The following is an 18,194-nucleotide window of genomic DNA, read 5'->3' on the forward strand; positions in this document are numbered from 1 at the left end:
CTGTGTTATCTACGTAATATAACGTATGTGTAGTTTACAACATCGGCACAATGAATCAGAAGGTTAAAAAAGAAAATAACACGAACTTCTCTTACGTAAATGGAGGACTGATTCGAATGGTGGTCTCCACTATTTAAACGCCGCGGTGTATGTATGAAATTTTGTTACAGATCTGTGACTGACCAGACATATTAAGAAAGTTAGCAAGAGCATAAATTTTTACCAATATTTGGTCATATTGAGCCCACAGTTGATAAATTTTAATGACTAATGAAAACTGTCTCAGCAGTATGATTACACATTTATTATAGTACGACAGATATAGTTCTTAAAATCAAATGACTCCAAGCACTATGGGACTTAACATCTGAGGTCATCAGTCCCCTAGACTTAGAACTACTTAAACCTAACTAACCTCAGGACATCATACACATCCATGCCCGAGGTCCTGCGACCGTAGCAGCAGCGCGGTTCCGGACTGAAGCGCCTAGAACTCGGCCACAGAGACCGGTGATTTAGTTCTTAGAACATCTTGATATTGCCAAGTTGCACTAAAGTCATAAATGGTCTGTTTGTCGTATGTAATGTTAAAGGCCAAATCGAGAAACAGTGACCACAAATATTCTGCCGACCATTGGCGACAGTGTCTCGAGGAGGCGCGGCATGTTGCGTGCAGTAGTCGCAGTACTGACCATTTATATCATGACATTAGCACAACTCGGCGATATGAAGATGTTGTAAGAACGCAACCCGCCGTAGCACAATAATGTGTAATTATACAGCTGAGGTGATTGTCATTAATCACTAAGGTTTTCCCAAAAATAACGTGGTATAAGTATAGAACGCTTGGAACACAACTAATAACATACATTATGTCTCACTACACTACAGAATAATCCAACGAAATTATTGAATTGGTAAAGTCAATGATAAATACGTACTAAAAGAGACAGACGAAGAAAGAATGCAATGAAAAATCGTTCACTGAAGAACGAACGTGTTTGTAATTCATGCCTTATTAAAAAAAAGTCAAGGGGAAGCAGAGAGAACAAATTGCAGAGTTTGTAAGGAATACAACTATCAACAATGGTATGATGTAGCCAACAGTATCTCTTGCGCATAGCTGATTGTGTGAAATATTCCGAGCTAACCGCCATCCTTATTTAGGAAGCATTGTCTTGCTGTGCCCACTGTTATTGTTCACACACATTTATGCGAAGCCTTTCAGTCTTCAAATGGGAAGGTTGTATTAAGTCGAGTCGTACCAAAAATGTATGAACTATTGGCAGATGCTGATAAATATGAGTTTAGAAAATTTTCTGTCGAATGGTAAGGTAACAGTGAGAGATTAAATGGTTTATTCGTGGGGGGAGGGCATAATTACACACAATATAAGTGACTAAATCAGTATTGTCATTCTCAGTCAGTAGCATCGTTTGGTGAGTTAAATCATTATCTGAACAGATATTAAGGGTACCATGAAGTGATATAGCGTGACGCGCGGGGTAGCCGTGCGGTCTGGGCGCCTTGCCACGGTTCGCGCGGTTCCCCTCGTCGGAGGTTCGTGTTCTCCCTTGGGCACCGATAGATGAAGTAGTGTGTAAGCCTAGGGAACGATGATCCTAGCAGTTTGGTCCCATAGAACTTACCACAAATTTCCATGTTTGTTATAGCGTGATATTTTAATTCGGATAAATAGTACCTGGACTGACAAACATCAGTGTGAAAGTGGACTTTGACTTAACAGCTAATATCAGCGTGGTTCTGCCTACTCATTGTCAGGAAGAGTGTTACTTAAGAACTAAGTAAATAATATGAACTGTTATCCTTTCTAAGAAACCTCTTTCGCTTGAAACTGAATAACTTCAATATTTGCAAAGAAAAGAGACACTTACACGTTTTATGCAACACGGTTTGGTTTGTTACGGTGCGTGTTCTCTGTGTTAACCATCCGTTAGCTGTGTACGATCGCCGCAAAGAAGGCTGTCTCAGTTAAAAGTCAGCAATATAAAGCGACTGGGAGGTTACAAGTAACAATACATGAAACAAGGGCTCTGACATAGTAGACATGCTGAAATGAAAAATTATCGCAGAGTAGGAAGAGATGAAGGACAGCATCCAAGCAGTCGAGAAACAGCTGGAAAGACAGGCTGCTCGACGTAAAATGGAAACTCCAAATATTTCAGGTATGGGTCAAGTTGCGAACATCGGATTTCGCGTCAGCATTTCATGAACAAAATGCTTTCGGTTTTCTTACCGCATTATGTTCAAAAGATATCTCAAGGTTTCGATGACTTTCTCCTTCGTCATCATTAGCAGCTAATTATTGCACTGATATAGAAATTAATGGGTGCTATACTTTCAACTAGCCACTTTCAAAGTCAGTCAGACAATATTACACTAACATTTGACACACACACACACACACACACACACACACACACACACACACACACATAGAAATCTGTCCAATTTGTGCCTAAAACATGACTGCAAACTCTAAAGTAGGCCCCCCAATGCTCTTCTCGTGTCTAAACATGAAGCTAATAATGAACATGCTAATCAGGCAGGTAAACCTCCTACGGAATGTTAGAAAGAGTGTAAAACATACTCTCTGTAAATAAATAAAAGACAGTGAACTCACATGAAATGCAATTAACGTAATAGAAACACGTGGCTGCTGAAGAGGAGTTTTGCTTCAACTAGTATTCCGCAAAACTTCAAAATGCAAAATAAAAACAACTGTTTTATATTCTGTTGTTATTTCTTGTCAACAACAGATCGCAGTACTTGCAAATGTTGATACTTTAATTTGTTAAATACGCTTTGTATAAGGCGCAACAAACTGTTGTTTTCCACATCGAAATTGTCTTTTGACGCTTGTCAGGTCCCACTGTGTTCTTTCCGCGTATAAAACATGCAGAATTACCTCAGAAACCCAAAAATGAAATTTTTATGTCAGCCGTCATATTGCTAGTTTCCGCAACATTAAACCGCACTTTGCAAGTACAACGGCCCCACAAATTTAAATGTGGGAATAACACTCTCTAAAACCGATATGAAAGTCAAACATATTAACTATCCGCGCTTGAGTATTAACTTAATGTTTGACTGGCTTTGAAAGTGGGTAGATGGAGCATTGCAACCCTTATTTTTTTAGCTACCTACTTGAATGTGTATATTACTACTGTATTGTAATGTTAACCATTATCAGCAAAAGACAGCAAACATTTCTGCACTGCAAGGTAGCTTTAATACCCTAGTATAAAATCGATATAATGTATGGGTGATTCTGAAAGCACAAAAAAATAGTTTCTTACGTATACCAGTGTGTAACGACGGTGGTCCAGCTGAGGTCTTCAGGTTTCTGTGGTGGGAGACAGTACAAAATGACCCGGGTGTCAGGCTAAGGAGGTATGATGTTACTATGGAAATGAGACTCAGTGTTGGCTTTTGGTCACTTTTACACACGCGTTCACATGAACGTGGCAGAGACACGGACTCTCGTTTATAGCTTGAGTCCTGGGACTCAACGTAAGTGTAATACACAGTTGAGGTTTGTAACTTGATGCTATTACTAGATGTTCGAACCAGTTAGCAGAAAAAACAACACCGCCCTTTACACAGTGGAATTCGAGCCATGTATCACGAAACGAGCCGGTTACCTATTGCTGTAATCCAGTGCATTCCAGGCCAAGATAAGACAACTAGTATGAAACGTAGACCTTAATTTGAGGAATCGATTTCTAAGAATGTATGTTTGTAGCACAGAATTCTGTGGTAGTGAAACACGGACAGTGGGAAAACCAAAACAGAAGAAAATCGAAGACTTTAAGATGTGATTCAAAATGGCTCTGAGCACTATGGGACTTAACAGCTATGGTCATCAGTCCCCTAGAACTTAGAACTACTTAAACCTAACTAACCCAAGGACATCACACAATACCCAGTCATCACGAGGCAGAGAAAATCCCTGACCCCGCCGGGAATCGAACCCGGGAACCCGGGCGCGGGAAGCGAGAACGCTACCGCACGACCACGAGCTGCGGACTAAGATGTTGTGCTACAAGTCTTGTCATTCACAATGTTTTCGCTGTTGGCTGGTAGTCAGCTTAAAATTAATGTTTTCGATGTTAGAATACCTTCCTTCGATAGCTCAAAGTGTTCCCCTTGCAGAATGATAACTGCCAGAATTTTACTTCTCTCTTATTGTATAATTTGTAACATTACCAGGCCCTACTTTTCCTCGAACTTTTCGCGTCTTTTTGGACTCTTCCACCGATCCAGAAAGAAAATTTTACTCAGGATACTGTTCGTATCCATTCAAAAGGCCGACCATTGTGGCCGAGCGGTTCTAGGCGCTTCAGTCTGGAACCGCGCGACTGCTACGGTCGCAGGTTCGAATCCTGCCTCGGGTAATGATGTATATGATGTCCTTAGGTTTAAGTAGTTCTAAGTTCTAGGGGACTGATGACCTCAGATTTTAAGTCCCATAGTGCTCAGAGCCATTTGAACCATTCGCCAGCCTTCGAACGTTCCAAACACCGTGGCTTCACCATTGTCCTGATGACTTGCGTTACCTCGGCCAACACCGCCCCACTCAACGACTATGGCGGTGCCCACTCACTTCTGTCACTCGTGAATTTCGAGCGATCAGCTGAATTAAAACTTGAATACCTAGTCTTTCGCTATGCGGACCAAGTTGCGCTTTTCATCACAATTTCTCTAATAACGTTCTTTATACGCTAAGTACACCTATAATTGCTCAACCCTTCCATCGATTATTTTAATTTATCAAACTTTCGACGAGGAATTCAATGAGCTAGGGCAGTGGACAGACAATACACTTTTAATATAGCAGAATCCAATATGAACCTCTCATCCAAATAGATTTAGAAAGTCGACACCAATAAAGTACTGTTCATGAGCATATTTACGTTATTGAGATTTACGATCGGATTCTCGTGTTTTCTTGATGCAGTGGATCTGCTATGCCATGCCACTAATAATGCCGTGGGACTTCATCTCCAACTGCAGAAGGTCGATGGCTGTAAGGGAGCTCATATCTATGCCAACTCACTACGAAATGATGTAACTGCCCTTTTAAAGAATTCTTATGTATTCAGTTGTTCTCACATTTATCATTTACAACGTTAGGTGACAGATCTCTTATTACTCAGAACAACAAATCTAAAGTTAATCTCAGACTAGCACGTAAGAAAATGACATTTATCCCTAGCTTCTGTCTACTGTCACTGCTGGCGTTTACATTGCCAGCAGTGGTGCTTGCTCCGTGGCTTCTAAAACACTCCCAAGCCGCGAAGCCAAAGTATAAACGCAACCTCCACAGCACGTAGAGACTCTTTACAGCATTGCAGCTTACCAATGTAATGTGCTCACGCTTCTCGCATCGTCTCTACATATACCAAAATCGAAACGCGCAATAGTAACTCTCTCGATACTAATTACCAAAACAAAGCTTTTACACTCATAAGAGCATCTTTCTTTGGCCTAGGAATCTCATATTACACTACAGCTTAGACTGAGTTTAGAAACGGTCAGAAATGGCTGTGCTCTACAACACCTTTGAATTCCTCTGGCAGGATGAGTTCATGATGTAATGATTTGGACATCTTCCCTATAGTTCCATAAATTTTAACATTCGAGACAGGAAACGCATGTTCATTTTGTTTGGTAACGCTGCGTAATATTCTTGCGAAATCGCTGAAACTTCCGAGCCACTATCTATTAACAACTCACTGTCCAAACCCATAACTATTTTTACAATAGTGTTTACCTCAGCTGATACGAGCAGGCCTACTGGCTATTTTTCGGCTTATTCATGGCTTTCCTATCAAACTCTTGTATTCCAACCAGCTTCTCTTCTTTTATTCTTCCTATAAGCAGACAGTTTAAACTTTCGAAGCATTCTACTGTAAAGCGACACGTCACACATGCACTAGGCTTCTCCGCACTCGGCAGAATCGTTATTTATTCTTAAGGGCAGGTCGTACTCTGTTACCTTCATCTAATATGAATTTCTACATAACGCGGCTTTCCTCTAAAGGCCCCCTTGCGCTTTTTAATTCGGCTGCTTGTTCAAGCTCTCTAGCTTGCATCTAAGTATTTCTAAGCATTTGAAATCTTATGTTCTTTAAGCTGCCGTCCAAAGTTCCCACACTTGCCAGCTCAGTGAATTGTTACACGTCATTGTTTCTATTACAGGCAGTTCTGGTCCTCCAAGCAGCCACGCGATTGCTCTCCTATCTGCAGTGCTGAATTTGCCAAGAATGTCATTGGCTCTGGAACTTCTGTTGCATAAAACACTCTCGTACTTCTTGCCACGTCAGCTTAACGTAAGACATCGAGCGCAGGACGATTATCTCCATCGTCGGCATCAGGAGCAACTGACAGTGGAAACTGCTGCTAACGTGGTCTGATATAACCCACAGAACAGACGACTTCTGACTGTACGGTAATTACGGGAAGCTGTCGCAGATGTTGTCAACTCCTGCACTGGTATCACCACCCGTCCCGCCGTAGCGTAAACATTGTGACGCATATCTCTGGATCTTCTCTAGGTCGAGAGCTCGCTTTCATGCACCGCTGTCTTGGTTGAAAATTTCTCATAAATTCTTATTTCTACAGCCTCTGTAAATACAGAATCCCAGTATGTAGGAGCCTGGGACAAAACTTTTATTTCGTCAAACGATATTACATGTTTGCTTGTGAGGCTGTGCTCAGGAATTGCAGATTTCTCCAGTGCTTGATTGTTAATATATTGTTGATATTCCGCACAGCGCTCGGAGAAGGTGCGAATGGAGTAGCCGATGTAATTGCTTCCGGAATCTCAAGGCATATTGTAAACCCCAGGGATCCTGAGGCCAAAATTGTCCTTAACAGGGCGTAGCATCTCCTATATCTTCTTAGGAGGTCGGAAAATACGAAGGTCGGTCAAAAAGTAATGCCTCCCATTTTTTTTCTACTTAAAGAAATTAAGTTAAGTGAAAAATTTGAATTTGGCGCCATTCCTCAAACCTTCTTCTGCAATCCACTGCAGTAGTAACTTTCTGTGTCAACAGGTGGCAGCACAGCAGAAGTTTGTAAGATGGCCGACATCGATGTTCGTTTGAGACAGCGTTGTGTGATTGAATTCTTGAATGCAGAAGGTGAAACGCCCATACGCATTCATGAAAGACTGAAGAAGGTGTATGGTGTTGTGACAGTGGATGTCAGCACTGTTAGACGATGGGTTCGTCGTTGTAAGGAAGCTGAAGGGCAAACACCGTTGACTGACGAAAAGCGGAGCGGCAGGCCGGTGAGTGCAGTGACTCCACACAACATTCAGCAAGTTGATGACATCATTCGTGGTGACCGTCGGGTGACTGCAGATGAAGTGTGTCGCATTATTTCTCTTAGTAAAGGCAGTGTGATCACGATTATTAAACAATTGGGGTACTCAAAAGTTTGTGCACGGTGGGTTCCAAGAATGTTAACCGATCAGAATAAAGAGGCAAGGAAAACAATAGCCTCCCAACACTTGCAGCGCTTCCGTTTGGAGGGAGATGAGTTTCTGAAAAAAATTGTGACCGGGGACGAAACATGGGTGCATTTTTTTGAACCCGAATCAAAGAGGCAGTCAATGGAGTGGCGTCACACAAGCTCGCCGAGGAAGAAAAAATTCAAAACTGTGCGATCGGCAGGGAAAGTTATGGCAACAGTTTTCTGGGATACAGAGGGTGTGATTCTGGTTGATTTTTTGGAGCAGGGATGCACAATAAATTCTGTTCAATACGTCACAACCCTCAACAAACTTAAAGCACGTCTTCAGCGAGTTCGCCCAACAAAATCAATGGCAGATGTTCTTCTTTTGCATGACAATGCAAGACCACACACCAGTCGTCACACCTCTGACGAGATTGTCAAAATTGGATGGGAAGTTTTGTCTCATCCCCCATACAGCCCTGACCTGGCACCATCAGACTTCCATCTGTTCGGGCCACTAAAAGAAGCTCATCGTGGGATTCATTTTGAAGATGAGGAGGCCGTCAAAACATCCGTGCGTCAATGGCTTAGGAAGCAGAGCTGTGATTTTTACCGTGCTGGGATACATGCCCTTGTTCAAAGATGGACCAAAACTGTAGAGATGGGCGGAGATTACATTGAAAAATGACAAAATGATCCTCAACGTTGTGGTTTTCAACCTATGTAATTGCATTTAAATTTCCTGACAATTAAACGTAGAAAAAAAAATAGGAGGCATTACTTTTTGACTGACCCTCGTAGATCTTATGCCTCGTCTTCTCAGGCCTCTGCCTATTTTGTTGCACATAGCGCCGCAGAAAGGAATGAATGCAAACTGTGCTTCATCACGTGAATGTCCAACTTTTTCACATTCCTTTTTCTTGGAGAACGCGGACTTCATATCACATTATCGTAGCCGTTTTACTTCATCTGATTAATTTCGGAATCCAGGTGGTCCTCATCAGAAATAGTTTTTGATCTGTGTACTAGGAAATTTAAACTGCTCGCTTCTAGAATGGATGATCAAAATTCTGTGGGCTAGGATATAAACTGGGACTCTTTAATTAAAGAGACCGTAGAAATACGAATATGTGAGAAAATATTCAATCGCGACAGCGGATTCAACCCTAGGAAGCGAGCTCTCGATGCAGAGAAGAGCCAAAGATATTCAGCAATGTTCACACTACAGTGGGAGTGGTGGCGCCAGCAGCGTAGGCGTTGACACCATCTGTGACAGCTGTGCATAATTACCGACCATCAGAAGCCGTATATGGGCTATATAAGCCCACGACTACAGCATTTTTCACAGTCAGTTGCTCCTGAAGAAGACGATGCAGGTAACTGTCGGAAGCTTGATGTTTTACCTTGAACTGATGTGGCAAGAAGTCTGAGACTCTTTTATACGACAGTGCAGTTACGAAAGACTTTGTTCTCTGGAACTCCTACGAACAGACCTCCTCTCATACCAATACTGTTCTTTGGTTGAGTCTCTCCCTCGGCTACCAAGATTGCTAGAACGTTCCAGGCGAGGCGATGCTTGGGCATGCTCGTCAGCGATCCTCCGTACCACCACACCAAGGTCTTCCGCTGTCTGCACGTTGTCTGCCCTCTCTTTTCGACCATTACCTATCAGTTTCCCCCCTTAAACTTTGGACGTCGACCTCATTGTCTCTGGTCTATCCCACACCGAGAAGCTATATGGTTTATCGAATCATGTGGGATACGCCCTTTGCCATGTTCCATATTGTCATTACTATAGCTCCTACGGGGTCGTCTGTTTGCCCATCGTAATTTCCACTTTTTTCAACTTTTCATCAATATTCGCTCTAATTCTAATTGGCGTTACGTATACTGTTTTACCTTGTCACGCCTTATGTACCATTTTAACTTCGTTATTGCTGCAGACACACGAGACTTCTGTCTTGAGAACGGTTTACAATTCCATCTTGGGATTGCTTACTGCTGCAGTCAGTGACAACAGCACAACAATTTGTCCATTTGGCTATAACTCTGGAGCCAACTGCTTCTCCACTTCAGCTGTCATTAGTTGAGTATTATCAATGCCTACATACAGTAAATCACTGAAATTAATTTCCAGTAGTCCGTTTGCACTTGCTCCAACCGTACAATACTTCGAGAATCTAAATCCGTCCTCTCCTCATCCAAAATTCTTGTTGGGGATTGTTCTTTCTTAACCCTGTCCATGTCAAATATGCCTTCTACTTCCCGTGGTGAAGTGGAGTCTGCTGGATCTCTATCAGAATCGCCCATTCTGTTCTATAACTAGCGTGCCCAACAGCTGGTAAAGTACACGAAAGATTCGTTTCGGATGTGACCAGCGCCGCGTTGTCTGTCGCCTCGCTCTCGGTCTCCACTGTTGTGTTGATCCGGCAGCCTTGCCGGGCCGCCCGACATCACGTGGCGTCGCCCTGTCGGCGGTTGGCCAGTTGAGACCCCTCGTAACTACTGTTTTTTTGTGTCATCAGTCTTCTGACCGGTCTGATGCGACTCATCACAAATTGATTTCCTGTGCCAACCTCTTCACCTCAGAGTAGCACATGCAACCTACGTCCTCGATTATTTTCTGGGTGTATTCCTATCTCTGTCTTCTTGTACAGTTTTTGCCCTCTACAGCTCCATCTCGTACCATGGAAGTCATTCCCTGATGTCTTCACAAATGTCCTATCATCCTGTCCATTTCCCTTGTCAGTGTTTTCCATATATCCTCTCCGATTCTGCGCAGAACCTCCTCATTCCTTACCTTATCAGCAGACGACCTCATTTGGTGATGCAATCTTTTCGGCTAAAGTGCCCGACCCCTTACTTCAATCTCACTTTTCTCTCCACTTTTCTCTTTCCATCTCCAACTGCTACTACTCAATGCTTTGTGCTTCTACACATTCTTCTATTTTCTAACGGTCAGACTACTTTCTCCGACTAATATTGCATATTCTTTCAACAATACAACCCACTACTTTGAAATTGCATTTTACTGTTTCTTCAGCAATGTCCAAATCGTGTCCAAGGCGATGCAACACTTTGTCGTCTATTTGGTTTTCCCTCTTGTACGTGAATTTGAGTCGTTACCTTTCTCGTGTCCAGCGAAATAGGATATTCCGCTCTTCAGCCAACAACGCGCCGCATGTAAACTGCCTGTATCAGAAGGAGTGCGTGGATCTAGTGCATGGCAAACCTACGTTTTTGGCTCTGCGTCTTCGAACTCCAATCGCACCACCCACACCTGTGGAACTTAGAGATCTTACCTACAGGACAGCTAGAAGCCTGTTGCCCACCATTGCATTAATTCTGAGAACGAATGTGATACGAAAATAAACTCATGCTCATAAATTAAGTATAATTGCAGAATGTGGCGCCACACAACGTGGCACTACATAAAAATGGAGCTATTGGCATAGACACATAGGGAACACACACGACACAGATCTGTAAGTCCACGGTATTGGTGATAAGTTGAGAAAACCGTCCCGAAACACATGTGCTACAAAACACCAAGGTTTCCTGGGCATGTACGCCGACATCAATGTGGGATATGATCACCATGCACACGTACACAGGCCGCAGAACGGGTTGGCATACTCTGGATCAGGTGGTCGAGTAGTTGCTGGGGTATATCCTCCCATTCTTGCACCAATGCCTGTCGGAGCTCGTAAAGTGTCCTAGGGGTGAGAAAGTCTGCAGCGATGCGTCGAACGAGAGCATCCCATAGGTGCTCGAGGTGGTTTAGTTCTGGAGAGCAGGAGGGCCACTCCATTCGCCTTATATCTTCTGTTTCAAGGTACTCCTCCACGATGGAAGGTCGGTGGGGCCGCACGTCATCATCCATCAGGAGGAAGGTGGGACCCACTGCACCCCTGATGCAAAATGACGTCCCGATACACCTGACCTGTTACAGTTCCTCTGTCAAAGACATCATAATCCCACCCCACACCATTAAACCACGACCTCCATACAGGTGCCTTTCAAGGACATTAAGGGGTTGTTATCTGGTTCCTGGTTCACGTCAGATGAAAACCCGGCGAGAATCACTGTTCAGACTCTTCCTGGAGTCGTTCGTGAACATAAACTGGGGCCACTGCTCCAATGACCATGTACTGTGTTCCTGGCACCAGGCTTTACGGGCTCTCCTGTGACCAGGGGTTAGTGGAATGCAGCTCTCCAGGCGAATAAACCATGTCTTAAAAGTCGTCTGTAGACTGTGTGTCTGGAGACAACTGTTCCATTGGCTGTGGTAAGGTCCCGAGCAAGGCTACCTGTATTACTCCGTGGCCGTCTGCGGGCACTGATGGTGACATATCAGTCTTCTTGTGATCTTGTACACTGCAGGCGTCCTGTACTGTAGCGCCTGTACACGTTTCCTGTCTGCTGGAATCGTTGCCATAATCTTGAGATCACACTTTGTGCCACACGGAGGGCCCGTGCTACGACCTGCGTTGTTTGACCAGCAGCCCTAGTGTTCTTCCCCTCATAACGTCATCAATATGTGTTCTTTGAGCCATTTTCAACGCACAGTAACCATTAGCACTTCTGAAAACGTCTGCACACTTATTCGCTGCGCCGTACCCTGACATGCACTAGCACATCTCTGCATATGTGGACTGCTGCCAGCGCCACCGTGCGACGACCTCAGGGCAAATGCACCGCATTGTCATACCCCGAGATGATTTAAACCCGCAAACTGCCCACCAGAGCGTTGTTTCACCATGTATCAGCATTATCCGTAATTTATAAGCGTGAGTGTAATGCTCTGGGGACGTTGTTACACACTTACATAAATCACAATTAAATCTGGTAGAAGCTTAATATATCGTCAAGTTGCAATGTCCTCCAGCTTCGTAGGAGTACAGTCGATATAGAAATTGCACAAATTTCCAACTGCTTCCATCAGAGTCCAATTACAGTCGCAAACGGACGTTTTGAATCTTGACCCGACTCAATCAGTGCGCAACAAACTTTCTTACACCAAAACGCGCAAGAATGATCTCCTACCATTCCATTCTGTTTGCAAACCGTCCGTGCTACGCGGCTCTTGCCATCACGCCGCCAGGGTAGTTTAACAAATGCTGGAACATTATCAACAAACACAAAATAACGATATTCTCTCCCTGACACAACCAAACCAAACGGTCAAATGGTTCAAATGGCTCTGAGCACTATGCGACTTAACTTCTGAGGTCATCAGTCGCCTAGAATTTAGAACTAATTAAACCCAACTAACCTAAGGACATCACACACATCCATGCCCGAGGCAGGATTCGAACCTGCGACCGTAGCAGTCGCTCGGCTCCAGACTGTAGAGCCTAGAACCGCACGGCCACTCCGGCCGGCCCAAACGGTCATCAGAGACAAAAAATTCATAACACTGAGGCAGTACTACACGACTAGTAGTAATGGCATCGCGACCGGCATAAGCTTTGCGCATTGTCTTACATCGTCCAGGACTGCGAAATTGTCAACAATCAAAAATATTTATAATCAACAAACAAATTCACTTCCTGCATATTTGACATGCCAACATATTATTTCGATAACAAATTCACTTCCTGCAGACTTGCAAATATATTATTTCGGTAATACGTGCAAAGACGAAACGTGATTTGCCATAATTGTGGAGCTGTCCCTCGCAACACATCAGTTCTCTGCAGGCTCCAGCCGCGTTCCCTCGAACAGTGGTGTGTTATCCGCACTGCTGCCATCCCTTTTAAAAATTGTTAATGTTTTGATATTAGAATATCTTCCGCCCATAGCTCCAAGTGCTATCATTGCAGAATGATTTCTGCAAGTATTTTATCTGTCTCCTGTTGCAATTGGTAACTGTATAAGCCCTACTTTTCCTCCGAATTTTCACTTCATTTTCGACTCTTCCACCATTCCAAAAACAGGTGGTATCTGCTGCTGTAAACTACGGAGTAATTTAGCTTAGGATACTGTGCGTACAAGTCCACCAGCCTTCCATGCCTTCACTCACGTTCCGAAGACCTGCATTATCTCTGCCAACACCGCCCCATTCTGCGACAGTGGCAGACACCGCTCACTTCCGTTGCTCGTGAATTTAGATCTATTGGCTGAATCAAAACTCGAATATCTCGTGGATCACTACTCGGGTCTCGGTGCAGTTTTCACCACAATTATTGTAATAAGATTCTACATACAGCTAGATATGCTTATACTTGCTTGTAGTCTGCAGACGTCTACTTCTCGTCTCATATCAGAGATAGCCGTTCCTCATGTGGCAATCTGCTGTGTTTTACAGCCATACACGACATAGTTTTCACGTGCCCCTCATGATGGTGACAAAAAAGAAACCTACGTTTATTGAAGAACTTTTTTAGCTGGATTGCATTAGTGGTTTACATTTTTATTTATTTTTTGTTTATTCTTTGAACGCCACGTTTGTTATTGTAACACTCAGTTACTAGAATTATCATTTGTACACGTTTCCTAAATGTAATCATGTAAAAAATTAATAGATAAATAAAAAAAATACAAAAAGAAAAAGAAAAAAAGTGAGGGAACAGTTAGGGGCAATGCCTGAAACGGGTTAGTTCATTTCTTTTTTTTTATGGAAGAGTTAAAGTGGCGGTGTTGAGTAGGTGTTGATTTGATTTTTAAAAAATGAAAAAAAGAAAGATGGTAGAGCACTTGCCCGTGAAAGGCAAATGTCCTGAGTTCGAGACTCGATCCGGCACACAGTTTTAATCTGCCAGGAGGCTTGATTTCTTTTTCTTTGTGGGAGTTTGTCAAAGAATCCGAATATGTTCCCACGCCTTCCAACAACATTGGGTGAACTGCGACGGTGCAGAGCAACAACAGAAATTAATGCAGAATCTCTTCACATGTTTGTGATGAGATGAATTTGACTATATTCTGAATAGCGGAGGGCACTTCGTAATCTTTTGAAATATACATAAAAATTTGATCCTACAAATTGTGCCACCACTTAATATCATGGAAATTGGAGGGTGGAGCAACTGGTTTTAACCGAGAATAGGTAGTGCTGACTCAAATTTCCTTTATTAACCTTGCTCCCTTATATTTATGGTTTGGAAATTGAAACTGGACAGAAACCCCAAGCCTTGCATTTGGGCCCAATGATGTGCTGATGCCCACCAAACGCCGGGCACCATAGCTCCGCCCCGCGAGGCCATGCGAAATCATTGGTTGGATCAGCGCCTTTGTGAAGATCGCTATGGGGGAAGGAGTTAGGGGCAGAATCCCGTTTTGTAATAGGAACCTGAATAACTAACTCCGAACCAATATTTTGTGCATCTAGCCATCCTTAAAGGAGTACATCCCTGAAACTATAAAATAACCACCCTTCAATGGAATGAATAAACAATGACTCAGGAAAGCTCTGGAACTCCAAATTTAATATTATAAATCCATGGTGAAAGCAACAACTAAGTAATTTTAATGATTATAATACAAAAACAAGTTTTTTAATAATGATTATAAGACCCACTTAAAATTCACTACCATGTGACGCAACGTTGAGAAACAACTTTCAGAAAGTGAAAACTAGAATGCCAGACTTCATTATACAAGGACGTCACATTACACAGGGTTGACGCACGTACCACAAAGACAGCTACTCACAGAATGAATAGCCGGTCACTGTGACCGAGCGGTCCTAGACGCTTCAGTCTGGAACCGCGCTACCGCTACGGTCGCAGGTTCGAATCCTGCCTCGGGCATGGATGTGTGTGATGTCATTAGGTTAGTTAGGTTTAAGTAGTTCTGAGTCCTAGGGACTGATGACCTCAGATGTTAAGTCCCATAGCGCTCAGAGCCATTTGAACCACAGAATGAATATCACCGAACCTGAAGTCAACGACATTAACTTGTACGGTTGCCAGTCCAGTGCTCACATATTTCACCGTACAGCTCTCCTACAACCGCATTGTCTCAATGACAATAATATCTCTTAAAAGCAAGGCGTCCGCAGCTCGTGGTCGTGCGGTAGCGTTCTAGCTTCCCGCGCCCCGGTTCCCGGGTTCGATTGCCGGCGGGGTCAGGGATTTTCTCTTCCTCGTGACGACTGGGTGTTGTGTGATGTCCTTAGGTTAGTTAGGTTTAAGTAGTTCTAAGTTCTAGGGGACTGATGACCAAAGATGTTAAGTCCCATAGTGCTCAGAGCCATTTGAACCATTTTGAAAAGCAAGGCATTAAGTTCACTTAGTTCTTATAATTTACAACTAACGGAGCTAATAGCTTTATTCCTACCGGCACTAGCCGTAGCTTAATTCAGATATTAACACTTGGAGGGGTTTAGCCTCTCGTCACTAAGACACAAAGAGCCGAACACTGTTCTCACGCTACAGCAGAACATACAACAACAGCACTCACCTGCAGCGTTCCACACTAACAGTTATGGTTGCGTACAAAACCCCTTCTATGCCCCATGTAACGTCTTGTACGTAAGGAAGCAAGGGGAGAGGATGTAACTTCCTGGCAGATTAAAACTGTGTGCCGGACCGTGACTCGAACTCGGGACCTTTGCCTTTCGCGGGCAAGTGCTCTACCATCTGAGCTCACGTCCCGTCCTCACAGCTTTACTTCTGCCAGTACCTCATCTCCACCCTTCCAAAGTTTACAGAAGCTCTACTGCGAACCTTGCAGAACTAGCACTCCTGAAAGAAAGAATATTGGGGGGACATGGCTTAGCCACAGCTTGGGGGATGTTTCCAGAATGAGACTTTCACTCTACAGCCGAGTGTGCGCTGATATGAAACTTCCTGGCAGATGGTAGAACACTTACCCGCGAAAGGCAAAGGTCCCGAGTTCGAGTCTTGGTCCGGCACACAGTTTTAATCTGCCAGGAAGTTCCATATCAGCGCAGACTCCGCTGCAGAGTGAAAATCTCATTCTGGAAGGGGAGAGGATATTGTTATGGGTGGCCGGTGTCCACTTTCTACAACAGAAATGCACACGTGGATTAATACGGTTCTTTGTTTACATGAACTGTAAGTTTTTACCTAACAGGAATAGATCCCATATGTTGTGGTACAAGCTCATCTGTAATAGTCCTCTTGCTATAACAAACTTTAGCCTCTCTAATCTGGTCGCCATGCACTGTCGTGTTTCAGTGAGTTAGTGAGGCCCTCCGTCAGCGGCGGCGGCCTAAATACTTGCTCTCTCGAGATAGCCGCGCTTGATCCAGCGCCTACTATCGATCTTCGCGCTACGTCTTTCACAACTGGTGTGGTGGCGACACCCTAAAGCCAACTGAGGTAACAATGCCTTGTTTTCCTGTGTCATTCACACGGAAACACAAAGCCACAACGGCTCAAATTGACGCAACAATGTGAACAGGCAATCTGGCAGCTCGAGAGTTCAAAACCATTGAAGTAACACAAAATAAAACAACAATTGATGCAGCTGACATCGCCTCTGGAAGCTCGCTCGGACTCTGTAGCGTCAAAGATCACGCCATCGGCCAATACAACCAAAAAAGTTTAACTCCAGGACAATGTAACCTTACGAGTATGTGGGGCGCCCGGAGTCAAGCGCCAATATTTTGCAACATAAATGTACCAACCACTTAAAATTATAATGGGATCAGGCATATTTATTCTGTCCTTTCAGTGATTGGCTTCAGTCCGCAGTGGTTAGCACACTGGACTCGCATTGGTGAAGACGACGATTCATATCCACTGCGGCCATCCAGATTTAGATTTTCCATTATTTCCCTAAATGTTTCCAGGTAAATGGCAGGATGGGTCCTTTGAAAGGGCGCGGCCTCATTGACACAATTAGATTTCCGTGTCTAATGACCTCAATGAATTGAAATGAAATTAGCGTATGGCATTGTTGGCCGGGAAGCCCCATGCGGGGGAGTTCGGCGGACGTATTGCAAGTCCTTTTTAGTTGACGCCACTTCAGTCACTTGCGAGTCAATGATGATGAAATGATGATGAAGGACACACCCAGTCATCTCGAGGCAGAGAAAATCCCTGACCCCGCCTGGAATCGAACCCGGGACCTCGTGCGCGGGAAGCGAGAACACTACCGCAACTCCACGAACTGCGGAAAATGACCTAATTGTCGCGGGACGTTAGACCCAATCTTCCTTCTTCCTTTCAGTCACCATCATTTGACTGCTGGTTGAATGATGTCCTCCTGTTACAAGAGAGGCAACCCCTTTCTCGTCGTAATTCAACGAGATTAAATTCAAAAAGCCCACTGACAGAACAGGGTATCAAACCAACATTCTTAATGGCGTGGACTGCACCATTGTTTGATGCACACAGCAAACAACCGTCTCCCAACTATCGACAATGTCTTAACGAGGAAAAATTCACACAGAAACAGATTTCATTTTCCCATCCGTGTCATCAATTGTTCGGGGATCGCACACTACCAGCATACGAAACTACGTAAAGTTTAAAACAACACCATGTGCTGTCTTTTATACCGTGTTGTGAATGAAGCGTTCAACGTAAATATTTAAATATGTATACAGTTCTAAAATGTCATTCAATTTACTGCATTACCCGGCTAGAATATGACATGAGCATATGTGAACTAAATTGAAGACACAACCGTTTTCATATGTTGTCTGTAAAGAAGTGTATCTGTTTAAAATTATTCAGTTAGGCTCGTTGACTACTTTCATACAAACTTTGTTCACTCTTGAATATTACTTCACTTTA

Source organism: Schistocerca americana, chromosome 5 (genome assembly GCF_021461395.2).
Source record: "Schistocerca americana isolate TAMUIC-IGC-003095 chromosome 5, iqSchAmer2.1, whole genome shotgun sequence".
Lineage (NCBI taxonomy): Eukaryota > Metazoa > Arthropoda > Insecta > Orthoptera > Acrididae > Schistocerca > Schistocerca americana.